This window comes from Xenopus tropicalis, chromosome 1 (genome assembly GCF_000004195.4).
Source record: "Xenopus tropicalis strain Nigerian chromosome 1, UCB_Xtro_10.0, whole genome shotgun sequence".
NCBI classification, from domain to species: Eukaryota; Metazoa; Chordata; class Amphibia; order Anura; family Pipidae; genus Xenopus; species Xenopus tropicalis.
The window spans coordinates 189309955-189327730 of record NC_030677.2 but is presented as its reverse complement, the minus strand read 5'-3'; positions in this window follow the sequence as shown (position 1 = coordinate 189327730).

The window sequence follows — 17776 nt, the reverse complement described above, 5'->3', positions numbered from 1 at the left end:
TTGCGTAGAGTCGCTCAGCTCTGGGTCTGCTTTCCTGTGCTCGGAACTCCAACTTTTTAGTTGGTGTTTGGTGTTGGCTGTCCGCCATGGCCTCCCTTACCTCAGCTGCATTCAAACTCATTTCTATTCCGGCTTGTGGCAGGGAACTAAATAGAGACGTTCTGGTTGCTGACAGTACTTCTGACTATCAGAGCGTCTTCCCCTGATTAGTTAAACTAGGGCCATTTTTTGCTTATCTGGTTTGAGTGTGCCAGTATGAGAGTGCCAGTATGAGTGTGCCAGTATGTGTGTGCCAGTATGTGTGTGCCAGTATGTGTGTGTGCCAGTATGTGTGTGTGCGCCAGTATGTGTGTGTGCCAGTATGTGTGTGTGCCAGTATGAGTGTGCCAGTATGTGTGTGTGCCAGTATGAGTGTGCCAGTATGTGTGTGTGCCAGTATGAGTGTGCCAGTATGAGTGTGCCAGTATGTGTGTGTGCCAGTATGAGTGTGCCAGTATGAGTGTGCCAGTATGTGTGTGCCAGTATGTGTGTGCCAGTATGTGTGTGCCAGTATGTGTGTGTGCCAGTATGAGTGTGCCAGTATGAGTGTGCCAGTATGTGTGTGCCAGTATGTGTGTGCCAGTATGTGTGTGTGCCAGTATGTGTGTGTGCGCCAGTATGTGTGTGTGCCAGTATGTGTGTGTGCCAGTATGAGTGTGCCAGTATGTGTGTGTGCCAGTATGAGTGTGCCAGTATGTGTGTGTGCCAGTATGAGTGTGCCAGTATGAGTGTGCCAGTATGTGTGTGTGCCAGTATGAGTGTGCCAGTATGAGTGTGCCAGTATGTGTGTGTGCCAGTATGAGTGTGCCAGTATGAGTGTGCCAGTATGTGTGTGCCAGTATGTGTGTGCCAGTATGTGTGTGCCAGTATGTGTGTGTGCCAGTATGAGTGTGCCAGTATGTGTGTGCCAGTATGTGTGTGCCAGTATGAGTGTGCCAGTATGTGTGTGTGCCAGTATGAGTGTGCCAGTATGAGTGTGCCAGTGTGTGTGTGCCAGTGTGAGTGTGCCAGTGTGAGTGTGCCAGTATGTGTGTGCCAGTATGAGTGTGCCAGTATGAGTGTGCCAGTATGTGTGTGTGCCAGTATGAGTGTGCCAGTATGTGTGTGTGCCAGTATGAGTGTGCCAGTATGTGTGTGTGCCAGTATGAGTGTGCCAGTATGAGTGCCAGTGTGTGTGTGCCAGTGTGAGTGTGCCAGTGTGAGTGTGCCAGTGTGTGTGCCAGTATGTGTGTGCCAGTATGTGTGTGCCAGTATGAGTGTGCCAGTATGAGTGTGCCAGTATGAGTGTGCCAGTATGTGTGTGTGCCAGTATGAGTGTGCCAGTATGAGTGTGCCAGTGTGTGTGTGCCAGTGTGTGTGTGCCAGTGTGAGTGTGCCAGTGTGAGTGTGCCAGTATGTGTGTGCCAGTATGAGTGTGCCAGTATGAGTGTGCCAGTATGAGTGTGCCAGTATGAGTGTGCCAGTATGTGTGTGCAAGCAAGGGGTGGGACAGTGGCTGATGTAGGAGAAGGCAATGGTGAAATTAACCCAAATGTAATTTTTTTTTTTACCCTTTGTTTCCTCTGATATGTGCAGGTTCCATGGCAGTTCAGCAGCAGAAAGTTTCTGGCCCCCCACTCTCAGGAAGGAGTTGGACCACACCGGCTGCACCCACAGTTACCCATAAACTGCTTTCATTTCATTTTGAGTTTTTATTTTTTTTAAAGACCAGGACAATATTCTTCAAAATTTGGCAACAGTACCTGCCACTGTCAGAGCCTCTTCTCCCAGTTTGACTAAAAGGGAAAGGATTTGTGTGCAAGCTAGGGCCGGACAAAATGAAAGAATTGTGGGTATGGGGCATGGAGAGATGGAGAGTTGGCCCTGGGTTTAGCTGCCAGTGGCTGCACAATACCTTGGGGGTAACGTATCTTCCTCAGAAGAATGGTGGGAACAGAATTTCTGTAAAAAAAAAGTTTAGCAACCGCCTTGAATATATTGCAATATATGGATAAACCCATTTGTTTAAATGGTAAGGCATGTTTAGTATCCTAAAGGAACAGTAACACCAAAAAATGAAAGTGTATAAAAGTAACTAAAATATAATGTGCTGCTGCCCTGCACTGGTAAAAGTTGTGTGTTTACTTCAGAAAGTCTACTATAATTTATATAAATAAGCTGCTATGTAGCCATGGGGGCAGCCATTCAAAGGAGAAAAGGCACAGGCACATAGCAGATAACAGATAAAACACTATTGTATTCTACAGAACTTATCTGTTATCTGCTATGTAACCTGTGCCTTTTCTCCTTTTTTCCAGCTTGAATTGCTGCCCCCATGGCTACACAGCAGCTTATTATATAAATTATAGTAGTGTTTCTGTAGCAAACACACCAGTTTTACCAGTGCAGGGCAACAGTGCATTATATTTTTATTACTTTAAAGCTCTTTCATTTTTTGGTGTTACTGTTCCTTTAAGGTGGGGGGCAGAAGTGCATGATACTAATACAGAATTGACATACACAGTACAGTGGCTATAAATCAATCCCTATAACGAATACCCCTATTTACAAGGGGGGCACGTAAACCTCTAAGGTGAACAGAATATACCGTATATACTCGAGTATAAGCCGATCCGAATATAAGCCGAGGTACCTAATTTTACCTAAGAAAACTGGAAAAACCTATTGACTCGAGTATAAGCCTAGGGTGTCACCAGTAGGGCTGGTGCGAGTGAGCCAGCACACAAAGTGTGCTCACACTTTGGTTTAATTGAGTATCCCAAAAAGATTTATTTATTATAGCCAAAACCAAATGCACAGTTTCATTTAGAAAGTCATTTGCTCAGTTATGATTGTGTATAAACAGCAGCTGAAGGTCAAGCTGGCCTTCCACTAGTATCATGGGATTCCAAAGTCTATATTGATTACCAAGAAAAGCACATTTAAGATTAGCAGAAATAGTACAGGAGTTGGTAGGCAGCCATTGGTAATCTGTGATGTTCTACCAATGCCTAAGGTAATAAAACAGCAATGACAATAGCCCTTTCCAGTTTGATACTATAAATGCATGGATTACAAGTGTCGGTGAAACAAAATAATTTTTTATTAACCAGAAACCATCAATCTAAAATTCAAAGATAAAGTTTCCCCTGACTCCTACATAGCAAAATTGTTAAGGATTAATTGCATACCCTTTAGGCTCTGTAAATAGTTCTAAAAACTACAAGAGTTATTTATGATGTGGTGGCAGCCATGAAGTAAAATCCACCTCAGTTCTAGGACCAGTCTTTGAAGGAAGTATAAAATAGTCAGACTAATACAGACCAGTGTCTTTACTACACAATCCCCCAAGTTTGTAAATGTTCTGTCTGTTAAGTTTGGATATACAGCAGACCATTACTGGCGCCCCCCGAGGGACTTGTGTCCCTGCGTACCTGCGCCCGCACTCTCCCTATGCCAGCTTCCCAGAACGCCATCCTAACTGTGCGCTCTTCTCCTGTGCGCTCTGCTCTTCTCCTGTGTACGCTTCTGATCAGCTTGGCGCCGCAGTCGCGCCAGTGACGTCACGCACCCCCTTCAGTTACTCCTAGCCTGATCTTAGACCTTGTAAGATCATGCCATATACTCGAGTATAAGCCGAGGGTTACTTTTTGAGCACATTTTTAGTGCTCAAAAACTCGGCTTATATTCGAGTATATATATTCTGGCAGAACACTGTACCTTCCCAAAGGTGTAAATATATATATATCAATATATACAGGACATTAAGACATTTTGTGAAATAAAGGACGTCAACCCAAAATATAATTTTTGCCTAATAAAATAAAACAATAGTTGTATATTCATTACAAACTTGTAATGGTTTTTGAGTTATTTGTATATATAATTGCTATTAAAAGCAGTGTTTGTCTTTTCAAGACAGCAGACTGACAGACCCGTCTTGCTGGAGGAGACTGACCTTTACAACGTTATTTAAAAAGAAACAACCAGGAGTTTAGCAAATGCTGCTTTCAATAGCAATTGCATTTACAAATAACTTTAAAACCACGAAAAAATTTTAATGAACCCATATTGGAAAGTTACTTAGTTTTATGTTTTCTTTTCTTAGGCAAAAATTATTTTTGGGGTTGACATGTCCTTTATTGCACAAAATGTCTTAATGTCCTCTATATATTGATATATATATATATTTACACCTTTGGGAAGTCCAACCTGCTACAACTTTCAGCAAAACTATTGCAGGGTGTTGATCCCTGAGCTTATTTTAAGGCACCAGTGGGCCTGAAATACCCTAAATCTCTAATTCTGATTGCATGAGCAGAAAATTGTACCTAGTTCCTGAAGCACTGCACTACTGACCGTATCCATTTGCCAGGCACTTTTTCATTGATGGGATTCTTGACACTGCCAGATGCATATCTAAATGAGCCCTGATCTTATATCAATCATATAGGGCAGCGCTGTCCAACCTCTGTGGTACCGAGGGCCAGAATTTTTCTGGCCTACATGGTGGAGGGCTGATAATGGAAGCCAGTTTGACCACTCCCCCTTTTAAACCACACCCATGTTATCACAAGAGCTTTTAAGACTATACTCACATTAATCGTGGTAGCGCAGCAAAACCCAAAATGGTTGGTGTTCACTGTAGGGATAACAACCTTCATTCATATGTGAAAGAATTATATTATGTCATATTAAGACACAACCTTAAACCATATGCCTCCTCCTCCCCTGTGCATAGCACAGCAACCCCCAGCATATAATTACACACCTTAGGGACCATATAATGACTATTTTCAAATGCTAACAAACTCCAAGAACAAAGCCCTGCCAGGTTGACCTCCCACAGGGAGCATAGGGCAGGCAGAGTATGGCACACACAGGCAGCATAGGGCAGGTAGAGTATGGCACACACAGGCAGGGTAGGGCAGGCAGAGTATGGCACACACAGCCAGCATAAGGCAGGCAGAGTATGGCACACAGGCAGCATAGGGCAGGCAGAGTATGGCACACACAGGCAGCATAGAGCAGGCAGAGTACGGTACACACAGGCAGCATAGGGCAGGCAGAGTATGGCACACACAGCATAGGGCAGAGAGAGTATGGCGCACACAGACAGCATAGAGCATGCAGAGTATGGCACACACAGGCAGCATAGGGCAGAGAGAGTATGGCACACACAGGCAACATAGGGCAGGCAGAGTATGGCACACACAGGCAACATAGGGCAGGTAGAGTATGGGACACACAGGCAGCATAGAGCAGGCAGAGTATGGCACATACTCTGCCTGCCCTACCCTGCCTGTGTGTGCCATACTCTGCCTGCCCTACCCTGCCTGTGTGTGCCATACTCTGCCTGCCCTACCCTGCCTATGTGTGCCATACCCTCTCTGCCCTATGCTGCCTGTGTGTATGGCACACACAGACAGAATACACTGACACAATTCTGGCACTGCTCCTAAAGTCTGAGGTGTGAACAATGTGGGTGATCTGAGCCATAGGTGTGAACAGTACAGAAGATTACATATTTAAACAATACAGGGGATTACAGCCTGAATCTGAGGTGAGAACCATGCAGGGGGCCAGTTAATCTCAGTACTGATACCATTTAAAGCTTCCACAAAGGTAAGCCATCAAAGCAGCCAGACAGGTGGGGGGCCACACAGAGGGGGCTTGCGGGCCACCAGTTGGACAGCCCTGATATAGGGAATAGCTTTGGTCCTGTACATGGGTACCTTTAATTAGACAGTTTCTGCATCTCCTTTATCTGAGGAGGCAGTTTTTCATCTGTTCGGAATGTGCTGTAGCCTATGTAATGCCACTTGGTGGTAACTTTACTGCCTGCTGCTTGGCTATCACTAAAGCTGCTCATACATACATGATGTGAAAAAGTAAGCACATTCTGTGTTGTTTACATTTTTCAACATACAGATATTTTATCTTCAACAGTATTGGCAGATAAAGGTGATATAACAAATATTCACCATTTACATATTGTTTATTTTTTTATTATTTTGTTTAGTATTTTTATAGCAAACTGTAAAGTTGTTCTCTGATTTAGCATTTTAAATGCTGTATTCATTGTTGTTAGAGCACAGTGGGATTCTGCTGCCATTCCATCACCTATTGGGGAAAGCAGTAAGCTTAGTTTTTCTGTTTTCTGAATCAAGATAGTTTAAAGATATCAAAGGAGTATAACTAGTAATTCTAATGGGGTAGGATTTCTGTGGGATAAAAATAATATTTCTAGCAAACAAATGGAAGAAGGAGTCATTCCTGGTTACTGTGTGCAGGTTCTGGCAATAAAGGTTAAACTTACACTAAAAGGTGTTTAACACTTTTAATGGAAATGACTCTGATTTGAGTTTTAGATTTTTTGCCTGTTTGTCAGGGCTAATTTGATCTAATACTTGTGTATTCTGGTTAATGACCCTGTCAGTTCTTGCTATGTGAAGCTGCTAATGTATCCGTGTTACTTGCTTAAACTGGCTATACATGGGCTGATTTTGGCACCACCCCACAATCTTATTGGTGATCATTTTAACGAAACAATTCATCCATCTATGGTTAACGATATGTCAGGAGACTTGTATTGCCTGCAAGATCATATACTGTATATACATATTAACCAATGGCTATCTTCCTTTGTTTACTTTTACATTTAACCCAATCCTTCAGAATAAAGGCAAGCACAGCAAATGTTTGTTTTAAAATGATTATCTGTTTACCCCATCCACTGACCAGTTTTATCGTTTCACGCCACAAAGTTTTAAACTTGACTGATCGACTGTGTGAACATTGAGGGCGGATCATGAATTTAACGATCATATACGTTGAGGTCATTTGCACCCCATCAGTTGGATGGTTTTGTCATTTCAAATGACCAAATCTGCCTGTGTATGGCCACCTTTAGTCCCCACTATGGAAATAAGGGCAGACAGGTGTGGTAATATGGGTGGAACACTGGCTCAATGGTTAGCATTTCAGCTCTGGAGTCTGAGTTCACTTAAGGTAAACAACAAGATACTTGAAATATGCACCCCTCTTTTGGGGTTTTTAAATCCTAGGGCAGGAACCTCTGAACAGAAGGCCCTTTTCAAGATTTAAAAAATAGAGCAGGGCCAAACTAAGAATCAGAATAGGCCCTGGCATTTTAAGTGTACAGAGCACCCCACCAGCTCAATAAATTGTGACATTATGGTATCATAAAGTAGCCCCTCTGGCATTTTCCAAAATCTACAGATTGCCAGCCTCAGCCTGGAATAGAAAGATTTACTGCTCTACAGAAACAAACCTGTAGTTTCTGCACTCAGAAACAATGAAGCAAGAGTGGCATAAATGGAATAAAATGTAAAGGCTAACAATATATAAATATTCCCTAAGCAAACTTTCAGGCATTGTAAAGTCTTTTTTTCCAGGCTGACATACTATGCAGCCTGAAGAAGGAGGGACATCGGAGTCCTAAAAGCTTGCTTTGAGAATATTTCTATATAGCTAGGCATTAAGTGGTATCAGAATTATGGCACTCTTGTTGGTTGTTGGTTTTACACATGAGTGCAAAAGACTGCAAGACGATTGTGAGAGTACTTAAAGAGACCTGGTCTACTTGGCAGAAAGGTTGTACAATTACATCTATAGGCAAGGCACCTTACTATTTCCAGATATATGAAAAGTTCTGTCTTTTTTTCACTTCAGTGGGTTTTATGCTTTGCAGATCCTCTACCAGACCTTGTGGAAGGAAAACCAATCTTCAATTACTTCAAACACTGTTCACGCTAAGGGTAAAGGAAGCAAACTGTGGGCAGCGTGCCATAAATATGCTACTTTGTAGCCCTTCATCTTGGCAAGCCTTCTCAGTCAACCAATGTGAATTAATTTAAGTGACCTTGAGTCCAACCAGGCGCAGACAAAGACAATAAACAGATACAATTTTAAAAATCAAGAGCAATGATCTTGAGTCACCTTCATACTTGGAAAACTTTATTGATTCTGGAAGGAGTACAGAAGATGCATTTTGCATGCTTGTTATTGCTGTCCAATAAGGAGCATCCAACAGCACAAATTTCACCCAAGGATTTCAGAAGGCTAGCAATTAAAGTACTTGCACGAGATATATCAGATACATACAGATACCTATAAGTAATTATTTCTATTGACTGATGGTGCCACTCACCTTCCTTGGTCATTCTGCGCCACTGGGTACAGGGTTTAGGACCAGGCATCAGAGCTCAATATTGCTCTGAGGATACTGAAAATACAAACCGGATTCCAAAAAAGTTGGGACACTAAACAAATTGTAAATAAAAAAAGAACGCAATGATGTGGAGGTGCCAACTTCTAATATTTTATTCAGAATGTCTATGAAGATTTTCATTCATCCAGGTCATGGTATATCTAGTATAAATAAATTTGAAGCAACTGGACTTGTTTAGTAATCATTGAAGATGTTTCACTACTCATCCGAGCAGCTTCTTCAGTTCAACTGACTGGTATGGGAAGTCCTCAGCATATATACTCTTCCACTAATCCAATCACAATGGCACTATGTAACTCTTTTATTTTATATATATTTATACTGTATATATATTTTTATTTTTTTATGGTTACTTCTAAAAACGAATCCACAATTAAAAGCACTTTCACTTTTCACTTCCTGGTTCTGGTCAGACACTGGGGCTAATTTAGTGGTAAGATTTTTCCAGCCAGCTGCAGGTTGAACACTAAAAGCAATCATTTGATTGGTTTCCATGAATAACTTCCCAAATTTGCCCAGAGTTTATTAAAGGAACAGTAACACTAAAAAATAAAAATGTTTTAAAATAATTAAAATATATTGTACTGCTGCCCTGCACTGGTAAAAGTTGTGTGTTTGCTTCACAAAGACTACTGTAGTTAATAGAAATAGCTGTTCTGTAGCCATGGGGGCAGCCATTTAAATTGAAAAAAGGAGAAAAGGCACAGGTTACATAAGAAGATATCAGATAACTGTGTAGAATACAATGGGAATCTATGCTTCTTATCTGTTATCTGCTTAGTAACCTGTGCCTTTTCTCCTTTTTTCAATTTAAATGGCTGCCCCCATGGCTACACAGCCAGGGTATTTATATAAACTGTAGTAGTGTTTATGAAGCAAACACACAACTTTTACCAGTGCAGGGCAATAGTACAAAATAAATTAATTATTTTTATACACTTTCATTTTTTGGTGTTACTGTTCCTTTAATGCCTCCCACTGGGGGTTAGTATGTAGCAGGGCTGCCATAAGTGGGAGAAAGGGGGTATAGTTGTGCTGGGCCTCATGAAATATTCTTTTGTAAGGGGGCTCAATTGCGTCATTAAATTTACGCAAATTATGTAAGTTACGACAAAACTTACACAACTTCCTTAAAGGAACAGTAACACCAAAAAATGAAAGAGCTTTAAAGTAATAAAAATATAATGCACTGTTGCCCTGCACTGGTAAAACTGGTGTGTTTGCTACAGAAACACTACTATAATTTATATAATAAGCTGCTGTGTAGCCATGGGGGAAGCCATTCAAGCTGGAAAAAAGGAGAAAAGGCACAGGTTACATAGCAGATAACAGATAAGTTCTGTAGAATACAATAGTGTTTTATCTGTTATCTGCTATGTGCCTGTGCCTTTTCTCCTTTGAATGGCTGCCCCCATGGCTACACAGCAGCTTATTTATATAAATTATAGTAGACTTTCTGAAGTAAACACACAACTTTTACCAGTGCAGGGCAGCAGCACATTATATTTTAGTTACTTTTATACACTTTCATTTTTTGGTGTTACTGTTCCTTTAGCTTCCACAAAAACTGCTTAAAAACCTACGTAACTTGCCTCGAATCTTAATAACTTGCGTATTAAGCAAAAGACAATGGAGAGGAACTTTGCAGGGGCAAACGCCACTGACCCCCAGTGAATTCAAAATTCCACTGCCAGTAATTATGCATTGGTTGGGGGGAACTCTCCCCTCCCTAACATTCTGGAGATGGTTGGTGGATGGAGCTCTTCCTCTCATTAAAGGAACAGTAACATCAAAAAATTAAAGTGTTTTAAAGTAATTAAAATATAATGTGCTGTTGCTCTGCAAAAAACTGGTGTTTTTGCTACAGAAAAGCTACTATATAAATAAACTGCTGTGTAGCCATGGGGGCAGCCATTCAAGCTGGAAGAAGGAGAAAAGGCACAGGTTACATAGCGGATAATTAGTAGATAAGCCCCATATAATGGGGGTTTATCTGTTATCTGCTAAGTAACCTGTGCCTTTTCTCCTTTGAATGGCTACCCCCATGGCTACACAGCAGCTAACTTATATAAACTATAGTAGTCTTTCTGAGGCAAACACACCAGTTGTAGCAATGCAGGCAACAGTACGTTATATTGTTATTACTTTTATACACTTTCATTTTTTGGTGTTACTGTTCCTTTAAATTAACTTATGAAATGAGCGGGGCATACGATAAGTTTGACAAGATCTGGGGAGACTGGTGCAAGCAGGACTCCCTGGATACATAACCTATCCCTTTAGAGCTGGTGTGACCTGCTTGATATAACTAAACACAGTCACCTACATAGCGACAATTGTAATTCCTAGCGATAGTATTCTCCTGCCTGTATGAACCTGTGCTTGACTAGACACCAATTCCCCCCGCTTCGAGCTCTTACGGCATCTATTTATAGGCACGTGCCTGTCCTGCCCTGCCCCCTCAGTGATGTAATGGGGGGGCGGGTTGGGGGACTATAAATAGACACAAAACCATTGGCCGTTTGGGTGTGGGTGGAGAAGGGGCGGGTTAGGGTCGGTGCGGGTCCACATCACTAGGCCAAATGACTGGATAATCCCTTCTCGATTTGGCCCCAGCACTGTGGGTAAATTAGTGGAAGAGCTGCTTGGTTGAGTTCCTGGCCAAATGTGCAGATCTTACCATCTATGCCTAACTTTCAGGGATTGCTTGTATATAACTATAGTTAAATATTGTCACCACATACAAGGGGGATCTTCATGGACCCTCTTTTTTCTGATCCACATTGTCCCTTATTCCTGATATAACCTGTACTACTTACTATCTGAATATAGAAAAGCACAATAAAACATATTTCAGATAATTTATATTTCCAGGTAGTTCTTTTTGCTAATTTACAAAAAAAGACTTGGCCTTCAGCCCCCTGTTTCTCATTATGCATTCACTTATCATGCACCACACCTCCTGGCATCCTTAATTATACTTATACATCTTCCTTGCTGCTCCATATATGCTGCAGCTATGGTATAATTACCAAGCCAGTCTTAATGACAGGACCAACCAGAGGTGTACTGGGAGGAATAATTAAGTGATGACAAACTGGGCAGGAGACGGCTCGGACCCCCGCTGAGCTTGCCATTTGTCTGGGTAGTCGGAATGTATCAGATAAAGGGCAGACGCTATCACTGATGTTGGTTATGCTGCTTTAACAGATGTTTGAATTTTTTTCCAACACAAGAGGCACAGTTCAGATTTCTTGTGGGTTTTCCTCCATCTGAAAGGGGCTATTTAAATATCTGTCAGTGGATAGAATAGCGCCCAGCATTTTCAAAGTTAAATAGGGCATCAGTACAACACATGGCAGTGCATTTCCTTGTTATTTTTAGTGTGGTTATACATTACTGCATAGTACAGCCTGAACAAAAGGCAATATTATATGCAGAAATGATTGCTGGATAGAAAGTAATCACTACCTGGTCATGCACTACCTGGCACTGAGCAGGGTGCCCACTGGCTTTGCTGTATCTGTATAAATGGGGTCTAAACTGGTAGAAGGCTGATTATCATCATAACTTATACATAAAGTATTAGCATTACAGAGCCTATGATAAAATCCAAGCTTTGCTTTAATAGTCTGCCAAGAACCAGTACCTGGCACCAGGCATGGACTAGGATTCAATATAGGCCCTGACATTTAAGTACACAGAGGCTCAAACAGCCCCCACCAGCAAATAGTGATTATGGCATCTTACAGCAGCCCCTCTGGCATTTGCCTGTTACTGTATATACAGGCAATAGGACTAGGGGGATACTAACTGGTTTTTAAAGACAGACCTTATCATGGGAATCCAATTTTATAAATAAATCCACTATGGGGATGAACCAAATTAAAATAATTGAGGTACCCAGTTATGGGATCTTTTCCAAAATTCTTGGAGCTGCTGTTTTCTGGTCTTTAAATAATGTTTAATTGTCACTAACCTTAAGGCTACTAAAAAATTTAAACATACCAAAAGAATATCAATAGTATAAATGTATAAATTCAATTTAATCTAGTATAGGTAAAAGTGTGTGTATATCTAGATCTGCCGTTGAGCTTGACTCCTGGTGCAATGTTGTTAGTGGCCACCTATATTCTGCAGGGGAAAATAAGCAGTTGTGGGTAATGAAAATACATGGTGGGTATTACACACAAATATGTGGTTGGGTGGCAAATGAGTAGATATTATTGTTATATCATTGTAAAAATGTCAGTGTTATGGAACTTTCTGTAGGTTCCGCTGAGTAATACTGAAAAGGGTGTCTTTCTGTCATTGTCACATGTAGAATCTCACCCACGGCGTGTGGTCATGGAAGTGTTATGTGAATGAGCTAAAGTTCAACTAATGAACCTTAAAGGGCAGCAATGCTGATGTATAATTTGCTATCACAAGGTTACTTCCCAACATTCAACTGTGTATAGAAAAATGTCAGGTTGTGATGGGATGCAAGTTAGCATGCAGGGATACGATTGATATTGTACTACTAGGTTCCAGTGCCCAGCTCAGGTATCTGCATTTATTCTACAGCAATGATCAGCCATCTGTTAAGCATTTAATGCCTGCCTAACAGGCCAAAATACCCACATTCTGTTAGCCTTACTACAGCCAGTGGCCAGTGGCAGGATGAGACGCTTGCAAAGGAAAGTCAGTTTAACTAGCCGGCCAAATAGCGCCTAGAGCAGCGATTCCCAACTGGTGGCTCGAGAGCAACATGTTTATCAACTCCTCAAATGTTGCTCCCAGTGACATCAACAAAGATGTTTGAATTTCTGGATTAGGCAAGTTGCATAAAAACAGTATACTGACAAACCGACTCTCCTGTAGGCTGCCAGGTAAGAAAGGTTAGGGAACCCTGCACTAGAGAATAAAGGTGGCAATTTATGGACCAGTCGGTCAGGGATATTTGTGATTGTGCCAGCTATTGTGATTGCCAGTTAGCATTATTCTGTTCATATGGGTCAGTGGATCTGAGGGAAATGCTGTGCTCCCCCTCAGAGTGCCCTATTCACCTGTCGAGAAGAGGCATTGGATTGAGTCTATGCAACTTTTGCCTCTGAGGTGTCAAACACTCCCAGATGGTCAGTCCAACTAAATCTAGGCATATATGGCCAGCTTAAACTATATGCAAACACAAAAAAGACTATATATATAACTTTTTAAAGTTAATTCTTTAATCAATAACTCCACCTAGGTTTATACATTGTTTTTATTTTTTTTGTGATGATCAGTGAACGATATATTTTTCATCAAGCTTCAAAGCAGGCCGTTTCCTGTATTACGGTATTGAGATCACAGTCTGCTGTAATGTGAAAATGTGGCTGATAGGCCTGTGCTTGTGTTTCTGGGAAGAAAGGGAGGAGTAGGTTCCTGTGGGTGCAAATCATGTTTAGCTAAGGATAGCCCAGTCTTTCTCCGTGATTTAATGCTGTTTTCAAGCTGTTTGTTCATTAGACCAGAAAATCAATGCACGAGACAGTGAGGCCTTTCTTCCGTTAATTTCAAACACAGAGACTTTGCTTACCTGCTGGGTTCCAGGCGTAAATGCATTGTATTTAGAGCTAATTGATATTGACAGCAGGGTAGGCTTGTAGAAACATATAATTTAACCTAAGAGTGTTTACATGGCTAGAAAAACAAAAAAATGAATGGCAATTGGCAATCACTATATGGATTGTATGGATCAGTGAACTATTCACTAGGGGGGGTGGTTAAAAGGGTGGTTCACCTTTTAGACAACTAAGAATGGCCTATTCTAAGCAACATTTCAATTGGTCTTCACTGATCCCAGCAGCCAAAAAACTTTGGCTTGATGAGGCTACAGTTTTTTTGTTTATATTACTTTTTATAATTTGTTTTTCTATTCACGTCCTCCACGTCCACGGCCTCTCATTTAACCGATCCCCAGTTGCTAAGATAATCTGGACCCTAGAAACCAGATAGCTGCTGAAACTCCAAATTGGAGAACTAAACAAAAAGAGAAATAACTAAAAACACATGTAATAAAAAATAAAGACCTGTTGCAAATTTTCTCAGAATATTACTTGCTACATCATACTGAGATGAACAACCCCTTTAACTGTGAGGCTGGACATTGGGCCTTATCTGGAGCACATGATGGGAGATTATTGTAGAATGCCTATTAGTAGGGCATTTGCACGACCAAATTGTCATTGTTAAACTACTAATTACATATTTTTACACAATAGGTTTCCTTCCACAACACAGAATCATACCAGCAGATGTGTAGCCCCCTTCAGATTCATGGCCTTGAATAATTGGACTGGTTTGTGTACTCAGGGGTGGCAAAAGGTGTGGCTCCATACAGGTGTAGGCATGCCATATTGCTGGTGGTTGCAGGGCCGGATTTGTAATCCTGCCGCCACAAGGCCGCCCCTGTCCGTCGCCCTCCGCGCATGCGCGAACGCATGATCGGCACACACCCCCGTGCGCATGCGCGAACGTGCGATCGGCACCGCCCCCTCCCCAACGTGCATGCGCGGGGTGTAAACATTCGCATATGGAGCAGTGGGGGAGAGGTCCCCACTGCTCCATATGGATGAAAAAGCTTAAGATTGTGGTGCGGCGGGGCGGCATGCCGCCCCCAAATTTGTGCCGCCCTAGGCCCGGGCCTTTGTGGCCTCTCCACAAATCCGGGCCTGGGTGGTTGCCATTGGCAATAGGGATATCAAGGTTATTTCCCATGGTACCCATGGTTTATGGTAACGGAGAACATCTTGGAGCTGATGTTTAACCCCAGAATGAGTACTGGGCCCCACAGACCAGGTTGCATACTACAGCACGATGGGCACAGTAAGGCAAGATAACAACAACATGGCATATTGGCAGCAATAAAGACTTGAAGTCATTGACGTCCAAACTGCAGCCCTTTGTGTCTTGTTAAAGTCCCAGCTCCAATCAATGGGGGGTGGAATTTGTAATTTAAGAGGACCAAAAAGTCTTCAAACTAGCAGTGATTCCTTCTAAATATATGTTTATTATTATTCAGTTTGGATTTTTTCAAATTTTATTTTTGCCTCCTCCTGGATCAGAAAGGGCAGTGCTGAAATGGACTGTTGCCTGTTTTTAATCCAAACAAATATGTAGGCCAGGGAGATTATTTATGACTCTTCCCAAATGGAGGTAGTTGAATTTGCCTTGCAATCTGTAAAGTCACCTTCAGAATAATGCCGGGGTGCATTATTCTCATTTATTTGTGCATTTTATCTGCATAATTGTTGAAACAGCCAACATCAAACCTGAATACAACATATAGACTACCATGATGGGCTGTGGAGAAGAGCTGGCTCTTACTCTTTCCAAGGCAGACTATGACCACCACCTCTTGTCTTTGTAGATTAAAATGCCTTTATTGCAAAGTTTTTTGGGGCAAACAACAACAGCAGCAACGTTTCAGGTCACATAAGACCTTTTATCAAGCTTGATAAAAGGTCTTATGTGACCTGAAACGTTGCTGCTGTTGTTGTTTGCCCCCAAAAACTTCGCAATAAAGGCATTTTAATCTACAAAGACAAGAGGTGCTGTTCCTGTTCTTCTGTACCAGGATATGCCGATGGAAAGTGGCCATTGGGGAACCTGCACTACTTCTAACTAATCACAAGGCTTGGTGCTGACTACTACTCTCCAGACTATGACCACCAGCAACCAGATGAAAAGGTAGAAACGCACAGTGTTCTGCCAGAATATATATATATTCTGTTCACCTTAGAGGTTTACGTGCCCCCCTTGTAAATAGGGGGCCATGAAAGGGTAGGGGGTTTTCGTTATAGGGATTGATTTATAGCCACTGTACTGTGTATGTCAATTCTGTATTAGTATCATGCACTTCTGCCCCCCACCTTAAAATCTGATGTTGGTTGGTTTCTTATATCTTAGGCTGATCTAAGCCAGTGTGAGGGCTAGTTGGCCAGCTTAAAATATTGAGGGCTGTGTCAATTACATACGCAAGTGATACCCAACAGTACCGGAACCCTAAGCAAATGGGCTGTATGGTGGGTCAGACACCACTGATCTAGGCCTATTTCTCATGTAAATAAATTTGCCCCAATGTTAATTCAAACATAATTACTATACCTATATGATGGTAAAAGATTATGGTTAAACTCGTTTTACCAATAATACTGTCCCTGGCTGGCATTTTACTAGCTAGGCCTGTAAAATACTGGCCAGGTGGCAATCCTACTAGTATGTGAATAGTGTCTGAAACTGCAATTGCCACATTATGTTAGTAAATGACGTCTCTTTTTTTGTAATGTTTTGACCATTTTCGACAGCCCCTAAGCCTAGCCTGAGCATATGCAGTGCTTCTGCATACCTCCCAACATTTGAAAAGTAGAAGGAGGGACAAGAATATCTGCCGCGCGTAGCACGGCAAACATTTTTAGGCCAAACCCACTTTATGGCCACGCCCCAAAAACAGGCCCATTTTACAAAACCACACCTGAAAAGCATAACATTCACAAAGTGCACCAGAAGACAGACACGGTGGCCCCAATCATTTTATGACACATTGTGGCCCTAAGGATTCAGTGTAGCAGTGTAGCATCTTCCAGCTCCCCCCAGTATCCTCCAACTCCCCTCTAGCATCTTCCAGCTCCCTCCCAGCGTCCTCCCCAGCATCCCCCAGCTCCCCCTTAACTTTCTCCAGCTCCCCCCATTATCCTCTAGCTCCCCCCATCATCCTCCCCAACATGCTCCAGCTCCCTACCATCATCCTCCCCAGCGTCCTCCAGCTCCCACATAACATCCTCCAGCTCCCCCTAGCATCCTCCAGCTCCCCCCAGTATCCTCCAGCTCCCCCCTAGTATTCTTCAGCTCCCTAGTATCCTTCAGCTCCCCCTAGCATCCTCCAGCTCCTTTCCAGCGTCCTCCCCAGCATCCCCCAGCTCCCCCTTAACTTCCTCCAGCTCCCCCCTAGTATCCTCCAGCTCCCCCCAACATCCTCCCCAACATCCTTCAGCTGCCCCGCAACGTCCTCCCCATCGTCCCCCTGCTTCCTGCGGCTCCCCCTGCTCCCCCCACCACCTGCCTGCTGTGTCCGCCTGCTTCCTCGGTTGTGACCCCGGCTCTTCTTCTCCCTGTGACGCCACACTCACATCTCTCAGGAGCACCGCAGTTTCTGCACTGAATTCACGTAAATGAATGGAACTGAGTGGAAGAAGCAGAAGAAGCGGTGCTCCCGAGAGACGTGTGACGTCACGGGGAGAAGAAGAGCCGGGGGACGCAGCCAGAGGAGGCGGGACATATGAAGAACAATCCGGGACTGCGGGACAGGGTGAAGAAATTGGGACTGTTAAAGTGGGACAGTTGGGAGGTATGCTACTGACACACAAAAGATCAAGGTCAGACTGTTGAGAGCTGCTGCTGGATCATTACTGTTATAGGGCTGCTGAACCCCTGGCAGAGTAAAGTAAAATCCGTATATAAAAATACAGTATTCCCTGCAAT